Here is a 10,693-nt window from a genome sequence, read left to right as displayed (position 1 = left end):
TTGATTGCCGTGCTCCTCGGGCTGCTATCCTTGATCTGGCACTGTCCTTTGTTATGGCACGGTTTCCCGTTTCCATCTTTGAGTTCGGATGTACTCGGGTCACTGGTGCTGCTTCTTGCCAACCAGCTACCCTCTCCTGCGCAAAAGCGAGTCATGAGGCTTGTTAATGCGGCCATTGTTCTTGGCTTTTCTTGGCCGAGGTGTCTGGCGAGCCATTCATCTCGGACGCTATGTTTGAAAGCTGCTAGGGCCTCGGCGTCCGGACAGTTGACTATCTGATTCTTTTTAGTAAGGAATCTGTTCCAGAGTTTCCGGGCTGACTCCCCGGGCTGCTGAGTTATATGACTCAGATCATCTGCATCCGGAGGTCGGACATAGGTCCCTTGAAAATTTTCCCGGAAAGCGTCCTCAAGTGCTTCCCAACTTCCCATGGTGTTTTCGGGAAGGCTTTTAAGCCAATGCCGGGCTGGCCCTTTGAGCTTAAGGGGTAAGTATTTTATGGCGTGAAGGTCATCTCCTCTGGCCATGTGTATGTGGAGGATATAATCCTGGATCCAGACTCCAGGGTCTGTTGTTCCGTCATATGCTTCTATATTCACGGGCTTGAATCCTGCTGGAAATTCATGATCCAGTACCTCATCGGTAAAACATAGGGGATGTGCGGCGCCCCTGTATGTAGGTGTGCCGCGATGTTCGGATATTTTTTGCAGTGCTTTGCTCACTGGAGCTTGCTTTCTTGGCCCATAGATGGATCTGGTTGGGCCAGTTTTTTGATGTGAATCCTTGGGCGGATCGCGTGCCGTATTGAGTGCGGCGCCCTTTGTCGCTTGAGATCGATCGTGGGGTCGTCTATCCAACGTGGTGGCTTCCTTGTTTTTTGACTGTGGGGGCTCTAGGGCCTCTTCATCAAATTCCGGTAGTAATTTCCGCTTTGGATAGCTCTTTGTGTGACGACTGTTGCCGTACTTGTGTGCGGTATTGAGGACTTTGCCCCATCTTATCCTGAGTGCATCTTCCGCTGTTTTGAGCCTCCGCTTCTGCTTCTTCAGGCTACGTGCTGTGGCAACGAGCCTTTGGTGGAGGTTCTGATGTTCCAGCAACTTGTCCGGCGTGAGGTCGTCCGGACTATTATCTTTCCCCGGGACGGGTTGTTCGGATTGTCCGCCCTGTTTGGACGGTTGCTCGATGGCATGTTCGTCTTCCGTTGATTCGCCCTGCTCTATGGCTGGGTCTTTGTCGAGGTGGGGCTTGGCGTGGCGCTTACGCTGCCGCTTTGATTGTTTTTCCAGGGAGCGATCCCTGGTTGCGCCCTTTTGATCCTCGTCGTCGTTTCTTTTAGGTGTGTCCGCCATGTATACCTCGTGTGATGAGGTGGCTTTCCAGCGCCCTATAGGTGCTGGTTCTTGGTCATCTCCTTCATCGGTGTCCATACCGTCGATGTTTTTGGAGTCGAAGTCGAGCATGTCGGTTAGATCGTCGACAGTGGCTACAAAGTGGGTGGTGGGTGGGTTTCGAATTTCTTCGTCGTCCGCATCCCAACCCTGCTGACCATAGTCTGGCCAGGGCTCTCCTGACAAAGAGAGAGACTTTAGGGAGTTCAGGATATCGACAAAGGGCGAGTGCTGAAAGACGTCCGCGGCGGTGAACTCCATGATCGGAGCCCAATCGGGTTCGATCGGAAGGGGTGCAGAAGATTCGGAGTCCGGAATAGAGTCCGACACCTTGGAGTCACGGGCCTTGGAACGGACTAGGATGGTATTCGGCTATATCGCCATAGAGATTGCAGCTCCTAGGGCGGCGTCCAACCGTCCGTCCCCGACTAGCGCAGTCAGCTCCGAGCTAATGGTCGGAGCGGACACCTGAGTGGCACTCTGGGCGCTATCCGGCGGCAGTGTTAGATCATGCCCATCGGGACAGTGCCGTACACTCGGCCGTGGCTCGAATCTGTCGAAGATCAAGTCCCCGCGGATGTCGGCCATGTAGTTTAAATTTCCAAACCTGACCTGATGGCCAGGGGCGTAGTTTTCGATCTTCTCCAGATGGCCAAGCGAGTTGGCCCGCAGTGCGAAGCCGCCGAATATGAAGATCTGTCCGGGGAGAAAAGTCTCACCCTGGACCGCGTCGTGGTTGATGATCTAAGAAGCCATCGGGCCTAAGCGTGACGACACAGAGGAACTCTCAATGAAAGCACCAATGTTGGTGTCAAAACTGGCGGATATCGGGTAGCGGGTCCCGAACTGTGCGTCTAGGCGGATGGTAACAGGAGACAAGGGACACGATGTTTTTACCCAGGTTCGAGCCCTCTCGGTGGAGGTAAAACCCTACTCCTGCTTGATTAATATTGATGATATGGGTAGTACAAGAGTTGATCTACCACAAGATCAGAGAGGTTAAACCCTAGTAGCTAGCCTATGGTATGATTGTTGTTCGTCCTACGAACTAAAACTCTCCGGTTTATATAGACATCGGAGAGGGCTAGGGTTACACAGAGTCGGTTACAACGGGAGGAGATCTTCATATCGTATCGCCAAGCTTGCCTTCCACGCCAAGGAAAGTCCCATCCGGACACGGGACGAAGTCTTCAATCTTGTATCTTCATAGTCCGGGAGTCCGGCCAAAGGTCATAGTCCGGCCATCCAGACACCCCCTAATCCAGGACTCCCTCACTCACCATCTTTCAACTGCGCTAGCAAAGCTATTGCATGCATTAGCACAAACAAATATGGGGCACATACACCAATCCTGTACATTTTCCATAGAAGTAATAGAAATTTCTTCCGCTTGTAGAAACTAACATAAATAGGCTTGGAGAGTAACTAAAACTTCCATTTAATATCTACGGTTGCAACTAACGAGAACTGACAAGGGCTTCTTGCAGGCTGGATATTGCTTTGTCGTACTTCAGAAAACCCATAAACCATAGCTCATGCCCTTCAACCGACACAATCTGAATATACTTTTCAGAAGATTTAATGTGCTCACTGAAGACTTAGCTGTTCTTAGCCGACGAAGAGGAATGATCACCTGTTTTTTTAGGTAACGAAAAACTTATACATTAAAGATGTACTAGCACAGCAATTAATATATGAACTGGTTGGAGCTAGCATTGTGGAAACAAACAAGCATCATCTCCTAAGCACTATTACCTCTGACCAAACACTTTTGCCATTTCATACATTTCATGAAATACAAAAATAAAACAGTCCTCAATTACTTCTAACAACAGATAAGGTATATATAAATTGATTAAGTGAAGCGACAACGAGCACACCTTATCTCATAACCTACAGATAAATGCTACAAGGAAGTGAATAAGCTTTACCGTGTAGTAACTCCATTTAGTGTCATTTTCAACTTTGTAAGAAAGAGGATTGTTACTGCAGAATGCCATTTTAGCTGTAGAAATGCACATAACTCCCATCAGAGGACCAGCAGATGTTGATAGACAGCACACATGAGATATTTTCAGCTGCTCATCTGGAAGAATCTTGAAAGTCTGTTTAAGTACTTTTTCACAGCCACCTTCCACTAAGACTGTAGTTCCTCGAGCAAGCCATCGCCTAGCAGCTTCAATAAAATTAGGTCCTATCAACCAATTGACAAAGAAATTAACAGAAATAATTATGCGGCAGAAATGCCACTTAACTAGAGATATTTTAGTGTTCTACCATAATATTTTTGCCAATCTATAGAAGAAAGCGAGTTGTGCTAGTTAAATACAGTAAATCAATAAATGAATGCTAGTCTACTCAATTTTGCTAAGCATTTGATCAAGTACCTAGCTTGCAGAGTCTAAACAGAGAGCATACACCATTTCTCAAAACGAATAGAACGGGCGCGTGGTAGGCAGTAAATACGGATGACATATCATCTAGGGCATCAACACCAAACACATGGCCGGCGTTGGAGGGAAGCAAATCCCACAGCAGGGAACTTCGTCTGTTTTTTTAGAAAAGGAGGGAACTTCGTCTGTGTTGATGACCAATCCCAAATCAAGCAGGCCGTAAACAGGAGAGGACACCTCACCGATCTTGCTAGGCCATGCTGGTGTGCTGCTGGCTTAATGTGCTGCACGCCCACGTCCCATCGCCGCTGCCTCCTGGTGATGAACCCACTGATATAGAGTAGCTGCGAGATGTCACGGGAGAATAAAGCGAAGGAGAAACAAGACAAGAGCAGGGTGTAGCACAGCCAGAGACCACATAACGGCGCTCGCAATCTCTTGGTAAAAGTTGTGGCTTTGCACCGAGCCAAGCGGTTCACGCCAGTGGTGGCGAGAGGTAGGGTGTGGCCGTAGGGATGAAATCCTAAGTTTCTTTAATTGAGGGAGAGAGGGACTACTAAGATTGACATGCCACTTAGAAAGGATTATAAAAATTCCTTACTACCTGTAGAATTTCCGACCTTGGACTGGTGGTAAGCTTCTTTAATTGTCCTAAGTTTGTTCGCTACTTCAGCCATTTCTGGACGCAGTTTGTCCTCCATTTTCAAGCATTCAGCTGCTAGTTTGGTGACATCTTCAAGAAATTTCACATTCTTTTTATCATTCGCAATTTCCTGGTCAAACATTCGCCTCACATGTTTCTCATTTCTAAGGGCTTCGTCAAAACTTTGAGCAAGGATGATATCCCCGTCCAGGGCTTTCTTTCTGGTGATGATTTCCAGCAAAACGACTCCAAAACTGTATACATCACTCTTCGGAGTTAGAATCCCACTCCGACGGAAAAAAGGGTCCATGTAACCTATGCAACCAACGACATATCTGGTATGATGAGTCACATCAGCAGCAAGCAATCTTGCTATCCCAAAATCAGATATCTTTGGCCGAAGATTTACATCTAGCAATATGCTAGCGGGTTTGATGTCACCATGAATAACAGGACTATACATTGAACGCATGCAAGATAATACTTCAGCTGACTCAATGGCGATGTCCAAACGTTTGTCCAAAGGAAAGGGGACAGCACATTTAGCATTGCTGCAGTGAAGGATGTTGTAGAGGTTGCCATTGTGTACAAACTCCATAACAATTGCAAGAGCATTTTCCTCTATGCAGCAACCAAACAGTCTGACAATGTTCTTGTGATTTATCTGGGAATGCACTATCACCTCTTTGGCAAACTCTTTTTTCTTGGTTCCATTCTTGTATATCTTTACTGCAACTGGACGAAGACCATCTAATCTTCCTTTGTAAACCTTACCAAATCCCCCTTCTCCCAGCGCGGTGCTATACCCGCTGGTGATATCGTCTATCTCTTTTTGAGTGAAAGATCTTAGATTACAGTTGTTATCCACTCTTTCAAGCATCACATGTCCATTAGCATGAAGGAAATCCGTAACATTGCTCCCTTGGTAATCCATTTGCAAACTGCAAATTAAGATCAAAAGTTGTAAAACGAGGAGAGGTGTGGCTTCCCTGCGTACATCGGAATGTCAACAAATATCGGTGTGCTTCCTTCAAACTAATTCTTACTTTGTTTAATCAGGGGGCATTTTGACCTCTCCAACTAAAGACATCAGCCAAAGATTGGCTTAACTTTGATTGACTGCAAGTAGGTTCATTTGCTACCTCTGCCTCCTATCCGCTACCTCTACCTCCCATCTCCAGATCCCATCCCTCCCCTCCGCTCCCCCCTGCGCCGGCGGCCGAGGGGCCCCAACCTTAGCCGCAGGGCTATCCCCATCCCATCCCTCCCCTCCATCGCCGCTGGAGGAAGCCGTCGGGCTAAGCCTGGGCGGCTGATGGCGATGGCGGAGGAGTCTCTCCTTCTCGTGCGCGAGGGTGGCGCCGGTGCGGGGCACCGGGGCGGGCGGTAGTGCGCCCCCAGATCCGAGTGTCCGCGGCGGTGGCTCGCTCCCGGCGGCGAGCGGCGGCAGATGAGTGGTGGAGCTGCTACATCTGGCCACGGTGCTGCAGCACCTCAGATTGGTGGTGGCATGTAGGGCTTTGGTGGGCTGATCTGCCACGAGCGTAGTTGGCCCTTCGGTCAGATTTGATCTGGCTAGAGTGGCTTGCTCGCTCCGCAGCTACAGAGATCGGTGGTGGTCCGTGCGCATGATGCAAGATGGAGGTTCGTCGAGTGGATCCGGGTGAAAACCTCAGTCTTGGCTTGTTGCCAAGACCGGTGATGGCATCACTTTTTTGTGTTGTTACCTTCTTGAAGGATATTGCCGTGGAGAAGCTCAAGACCTCTATCCGCTACCTCCGGGGGAAACCCTAGATCAGTAGATCGAAGCTTCCACCGTTACTTTATTTAGGTGGCCTTCAGCCATATTATTTTTGCAATAAATACTCTTTATGAAGACCTCGACGTAATAACTGTGTGATTGAACTCTGTTAAATTCCTTGAGTACTGTGTGTGTCAGCATACCGATCCAGGGATGACACTTAAGCACAGAGACTTCGATCCATTGGGATCGGGTCGTTACATTCTCATGGTGGAATTTTTGCAGTAGAAGCTGTAATAGGGGTATGGGAAAGGACACATCCTCTGCCTTTCCACTTCTACCTGCATTAGGGGGGAATTGAAATAAAGCTTAATATAAGAAGGTGCTCAAGAGACATTTGATTATTTAGTTCTACTAGTTGGCACAATAACTCAAGATTAATTCAAGGCAGGAGCAACTACTAAAATTGTCGTGCCAATCGGAATGGAGTACACAAGCACCTTATTACCTGTAGAAGCTCTGCCCTTGCGATGTTTGTATATTTTCTGATTGTCTTGAGTCTGTCCATTACTTCAACCATTTCCGGACGCATTTTTCCTCCATTTTCAAGCATTCTGCTGCTAGTTGTGCCACATCTTCAAGAAAAAATTTATGTTCTTTTTATCATTCATAATTTGCTCATCAAACATTTGCCTCACCTTTTTCCCTGTTCTCAGTGCTTCGGCAAAACTTCGAGTAAGGCTGATATTCCTGTCCAGAGCTTTCTTTCGGGTGATGATACGACTCCAAAACTGTATACACCACTCTTGGGAGTTAGAAACCCACTTTGACAGAACAAAGGGTCCATGTAACCTATGCTACCCATTATAGATCTGGTGTGCTTAGTCTTGTGAGTAGCAAGCAATCTTGCTATCCTAAAATCCGATAACTTTGGCTGCAGATTTTCATCTAGCAGTATATTAGCAGTTTTGATGTCACCAATAAGAACATGATTATACATTGATTGCATGCATGATAATACTTATGCTAACTCAATAGCGCTGTCCAAAGGTTTGTCCAAAGGGAAGGGGGCAAAACCATTGGCATTGATGCTGCAGTGAATGATGTCGTAGAGGCTGCCATTGCATACGAGCTCCATAACAATTGTAAGAGCATTCTCCTCTGTGCAGCAACCAAACAGTCTGGAACATTCTTGTGATTTATATGGGAATGCACTATCACCTCTGTTGCTAACTCTTCTTCCTTGGTTCCATTTTTGTATATCTTTACCGCCACGGGATGAAGACCATCTAATCTTTCTTTGGAAACATTACTAAATCCCCTTCTCCCAATATTGTGCTATACCCACCAGTGATATCATCTATCTCTTTTCGAGTGAATGATCTTAGATTACAGTTGTTTTTCACTCTTTCAAGCATCACATGTCCATTAGCATGAAGGAAATCCCTAACATTGCTCCCTTGGTAATCCATTTGCAAACTGCGAACTAAGATCAAAATTTGTAAAACTAGGAGAGGTGTGGCTTGCCTGCGTACACCATAAGGTCAACAAATATCTGTGCGCCTCCTTCAAACAAATTCTTACTATGTTTAATCAGGGGGAACTTCACCTCTCCATCTAAAGACATCATCACAAGATTGGATTAACTTCCATTGATTGCAAGCATGTTCAGTTTACTAATAGAGATTGCAAAATATACTCTGCGTATACTTTGATTATCATGTACTCTAAATATGCCAGAAATACTTTGTGCGGAACCATGGTGAAAAACAGCAATTGGAAAACAAAGATACAGTACATGATAATCCCATGGAACTGAATATGTCATTAGTCAAGCATGGGTTACCTATTAACTCCCCGTCCACTCAAGGCGTAGGCATGCCACAAGGACATCACAAATGATTCCCCATGCCGCTAACCGACATGATTTCATGTGCCACCTTGCTGATCTGCAATTCCAGACGATGAAACCTTAGAAGAGCAATAAATTTCTCGAATATTGCACGCGACCCCGAAAAATGCGAGGCCGTGGCACGTGCCATGCGGTTGCTCGCTCTTAGAGCATGAGAACTTTCAAGGCCAACGGAGCAACAGTACCAGAACTTCCTGCACAAACTGGTCTCGTTCCCTCTTGATACCCAGATACTAGCTCAGACACGGTGTGGTGTACAAGCAGCCTCAAGGGAGGCTTACTCGGAACGTGTCCAAACTTTTACCACACCCTACAGAGGCCCTATGATGACACCGTGCCAGAACCCGAGCAGTCTTACCATCGTTCGATTTTCCGAGGATTTCAACGGTTGCATCAGGAATGACACCGAGGTACTTTTGGTAACTCAGTGGCAGGGCATGCCCTTCCCTCGTCTGTGCAAGGCGTACACTACAAGAAATATGTCAACTTATGACCTTCTGTCAGTGAGCCTGGAAGAATTGGTCATAAATTTATGACCATTTTAGACCAATTGGTCAAAAGCTGTTCGGGGGCCTCCAAACCCACTACAAGAAATCTGTTAATACATGACGGATTTCGGGTGACGTTTTCAGAAACTGTCATGGATAGAGTAGTACACTCCCGCAAGCCCGCCAAAGCCCGCTACAGCCCGCTTGACATTTGCCCGTATAAAAGCCTAACCCTAACCCTCCTCGCCGCCCCCTCCTCTCTCCCTCCTGCGCAGCCCCCTCCTACTTCCCCATTGTTCCCCACACAACGCCGCCACCCAAGATCTCATCGCCTCCCTCTTCTCATAGCTCGCCGCCGGCCCTCCCTCTCCTCTCCTAGAGGCAGGACGATGACCACCGCACTGTCAACTGCCGCCACTCTATTCCCTAACATCTATTACCTCTTTCTAGATCTGGAAAACCACTGCACCGTCAACTACCACGACGATTACCACCGCGTCCTTGGCCGGTCAGGGGAGGACGAAACGTGCAGGCCAAGAGGAGGGCCCCGTGCGGCAGCAGATGCGGGAGGATAGCGATGCGGGAGGATGGTGACGTCCTACGGCGAGCTGACCTTGGGATCTTGGCGATGCCCGTGTGCCAATATTGTCCTCCTGGATCTCACCGGCAACCCCACGACTCCCACGACACCTCTTCCTCGTGCTCCTCAAGATCTGGTGAGGCTTTGCTTCTCCCCATCCCCTATGTTCCACAAATTTTTTTGTGCATGCCGACGAGGTTGTCCTCACTAGGTCGTACACAAGGGACCTTGTCTCAACAAGGTCGTACATGAGGTTGTCCTCTCTGTAATTTTTGTCCATGATGTTGCTTAGCACTTCATATCTTGCGATAGCCTCTTCTATGTTCGATTTTTCAGATAATGAACTATTTTTCAGTTGGAAGAAAGAAACTAATATTGCTGTGACTAGGTGTAAAGATTTTGACCAGGGCAGCCAGTCGCATGTTACTAGTATTTACATTGCTACAAAGTTTTCTTACGAATCTAAAAGAATAGACAGATTTTACATCTTCATTTTCTTTAGCTATCTCATATCTTAGTCCTCAGAACCACAAGAGATTAATGTCCTCCTGTCGATGTGTGATTATTGCTGAAGGTTGAACTGCTAGTTCTTGCATGGAAGTGAATATTTTGCTCCAGATTGAATCTACATGATTGCTCCATTTCTAGCTGGCTTGTTTGCCTTTTTATCAGTTTCTCAATAGCAGGGTAAGATCTTTGTTTGTTTATTGCAACCAGTGCTGGTTGTTTGGCTCATCATAGATCTTAATGAGCTTATTCATGCCAATTCAATCTTGCCTTGCTATTGAGAAACCGACCCCCTGCATTTATTCTGCATTCATAGACTGGTTTCAAACAAAATATGTAATGCATTTCTGTGAAGAACATCTTTTTAAATGGTGAGGCTTGCAGTACCTAATTTTACTTTATTTACTTCTTTTTTTCATAGGTTATTACTTTGTAATGTAATGAACCAGACCATGTCCTGCTTGAACTAAGTATGTACAAGTTAGTTGGCTGAACTTATGAACTTCTACTATGTGTGCAAGTCTTCTTGCTTTCTAATGCAATGAACCAGACCATGTCCTGAATGTACGTGTACTTGAGAATTTCACTATCTCACTGAATGTATGTGTACTTGAGAATTTCAGTATCTCACTAAATGTACGTGTACTTGAGAATTTCAGTTTGTTCACAGAGGGAGATGAGTTCAGTTAACTTTGTCTCTATATGTATGCATTAGAAAAGGATGAATGAAAAAAATAATATTAAGTTACGGAAGGACCGGTGCATAAACTACAATTATATATATTTTTGAAACCTGATGGGGTCCAAGTGCATAAACCTGATGGAGCAGCTTATTCAGTGGTAAATCTTGTGCCTCTCCCTCTCACTCAGGGATCAGCTTTTTCGGTGGTTAACTTGTGTACTTCTCCTTCTCCCTTCCAGCTTTTGTAGATGGAAGAAAGCTAAGCATACGAGTTTACCCCACTGAATAAGCTGCTCCCTGAGTGAGAGGGAGAGGTACAAGATTACCATTGAATAAGCTGCTCCATTAGACATGAT

General features: G+C 46.4%; 2 pseudogenes; both read right to left on the bottom strand.

Moving 5' to 3' along the window:
* Positions 1-2,829: 2,829 nt before the first annotated feature.
* On the bottom strand, positions 2,830-5,702 carry LOC119320580 (annotated as a pseudogene).
* A 723-nt stretch (positions 5,703-6,425) lies between these two features.
* On the bottom strand, positions 6,426-9,306 carry LOC119320579 (annotated as a pseudogene).
* Positions 9,307-10,693: the final 1,387 nt, after the last annotated feature.

This window comes from Triticum dicoccoides, chromosome 6B (assembly GCF_002162155.2).
Source record: "Triticum dicoccoides isolate Atlit2015 ecotype Zavitan chromosome 6B, WEW_v2.0, whole genome shotgun sequence".
Classification (NCBI taxonomy): Eukaryota; Viridiplantae; Streptophyta; class Magnoliopsida; order Poales; family Poaceae; genus Triticum; species Triticum dicoccoides.
This window is presented reverse-complemented; position numbering and strand designations above follow the sequence as displayed.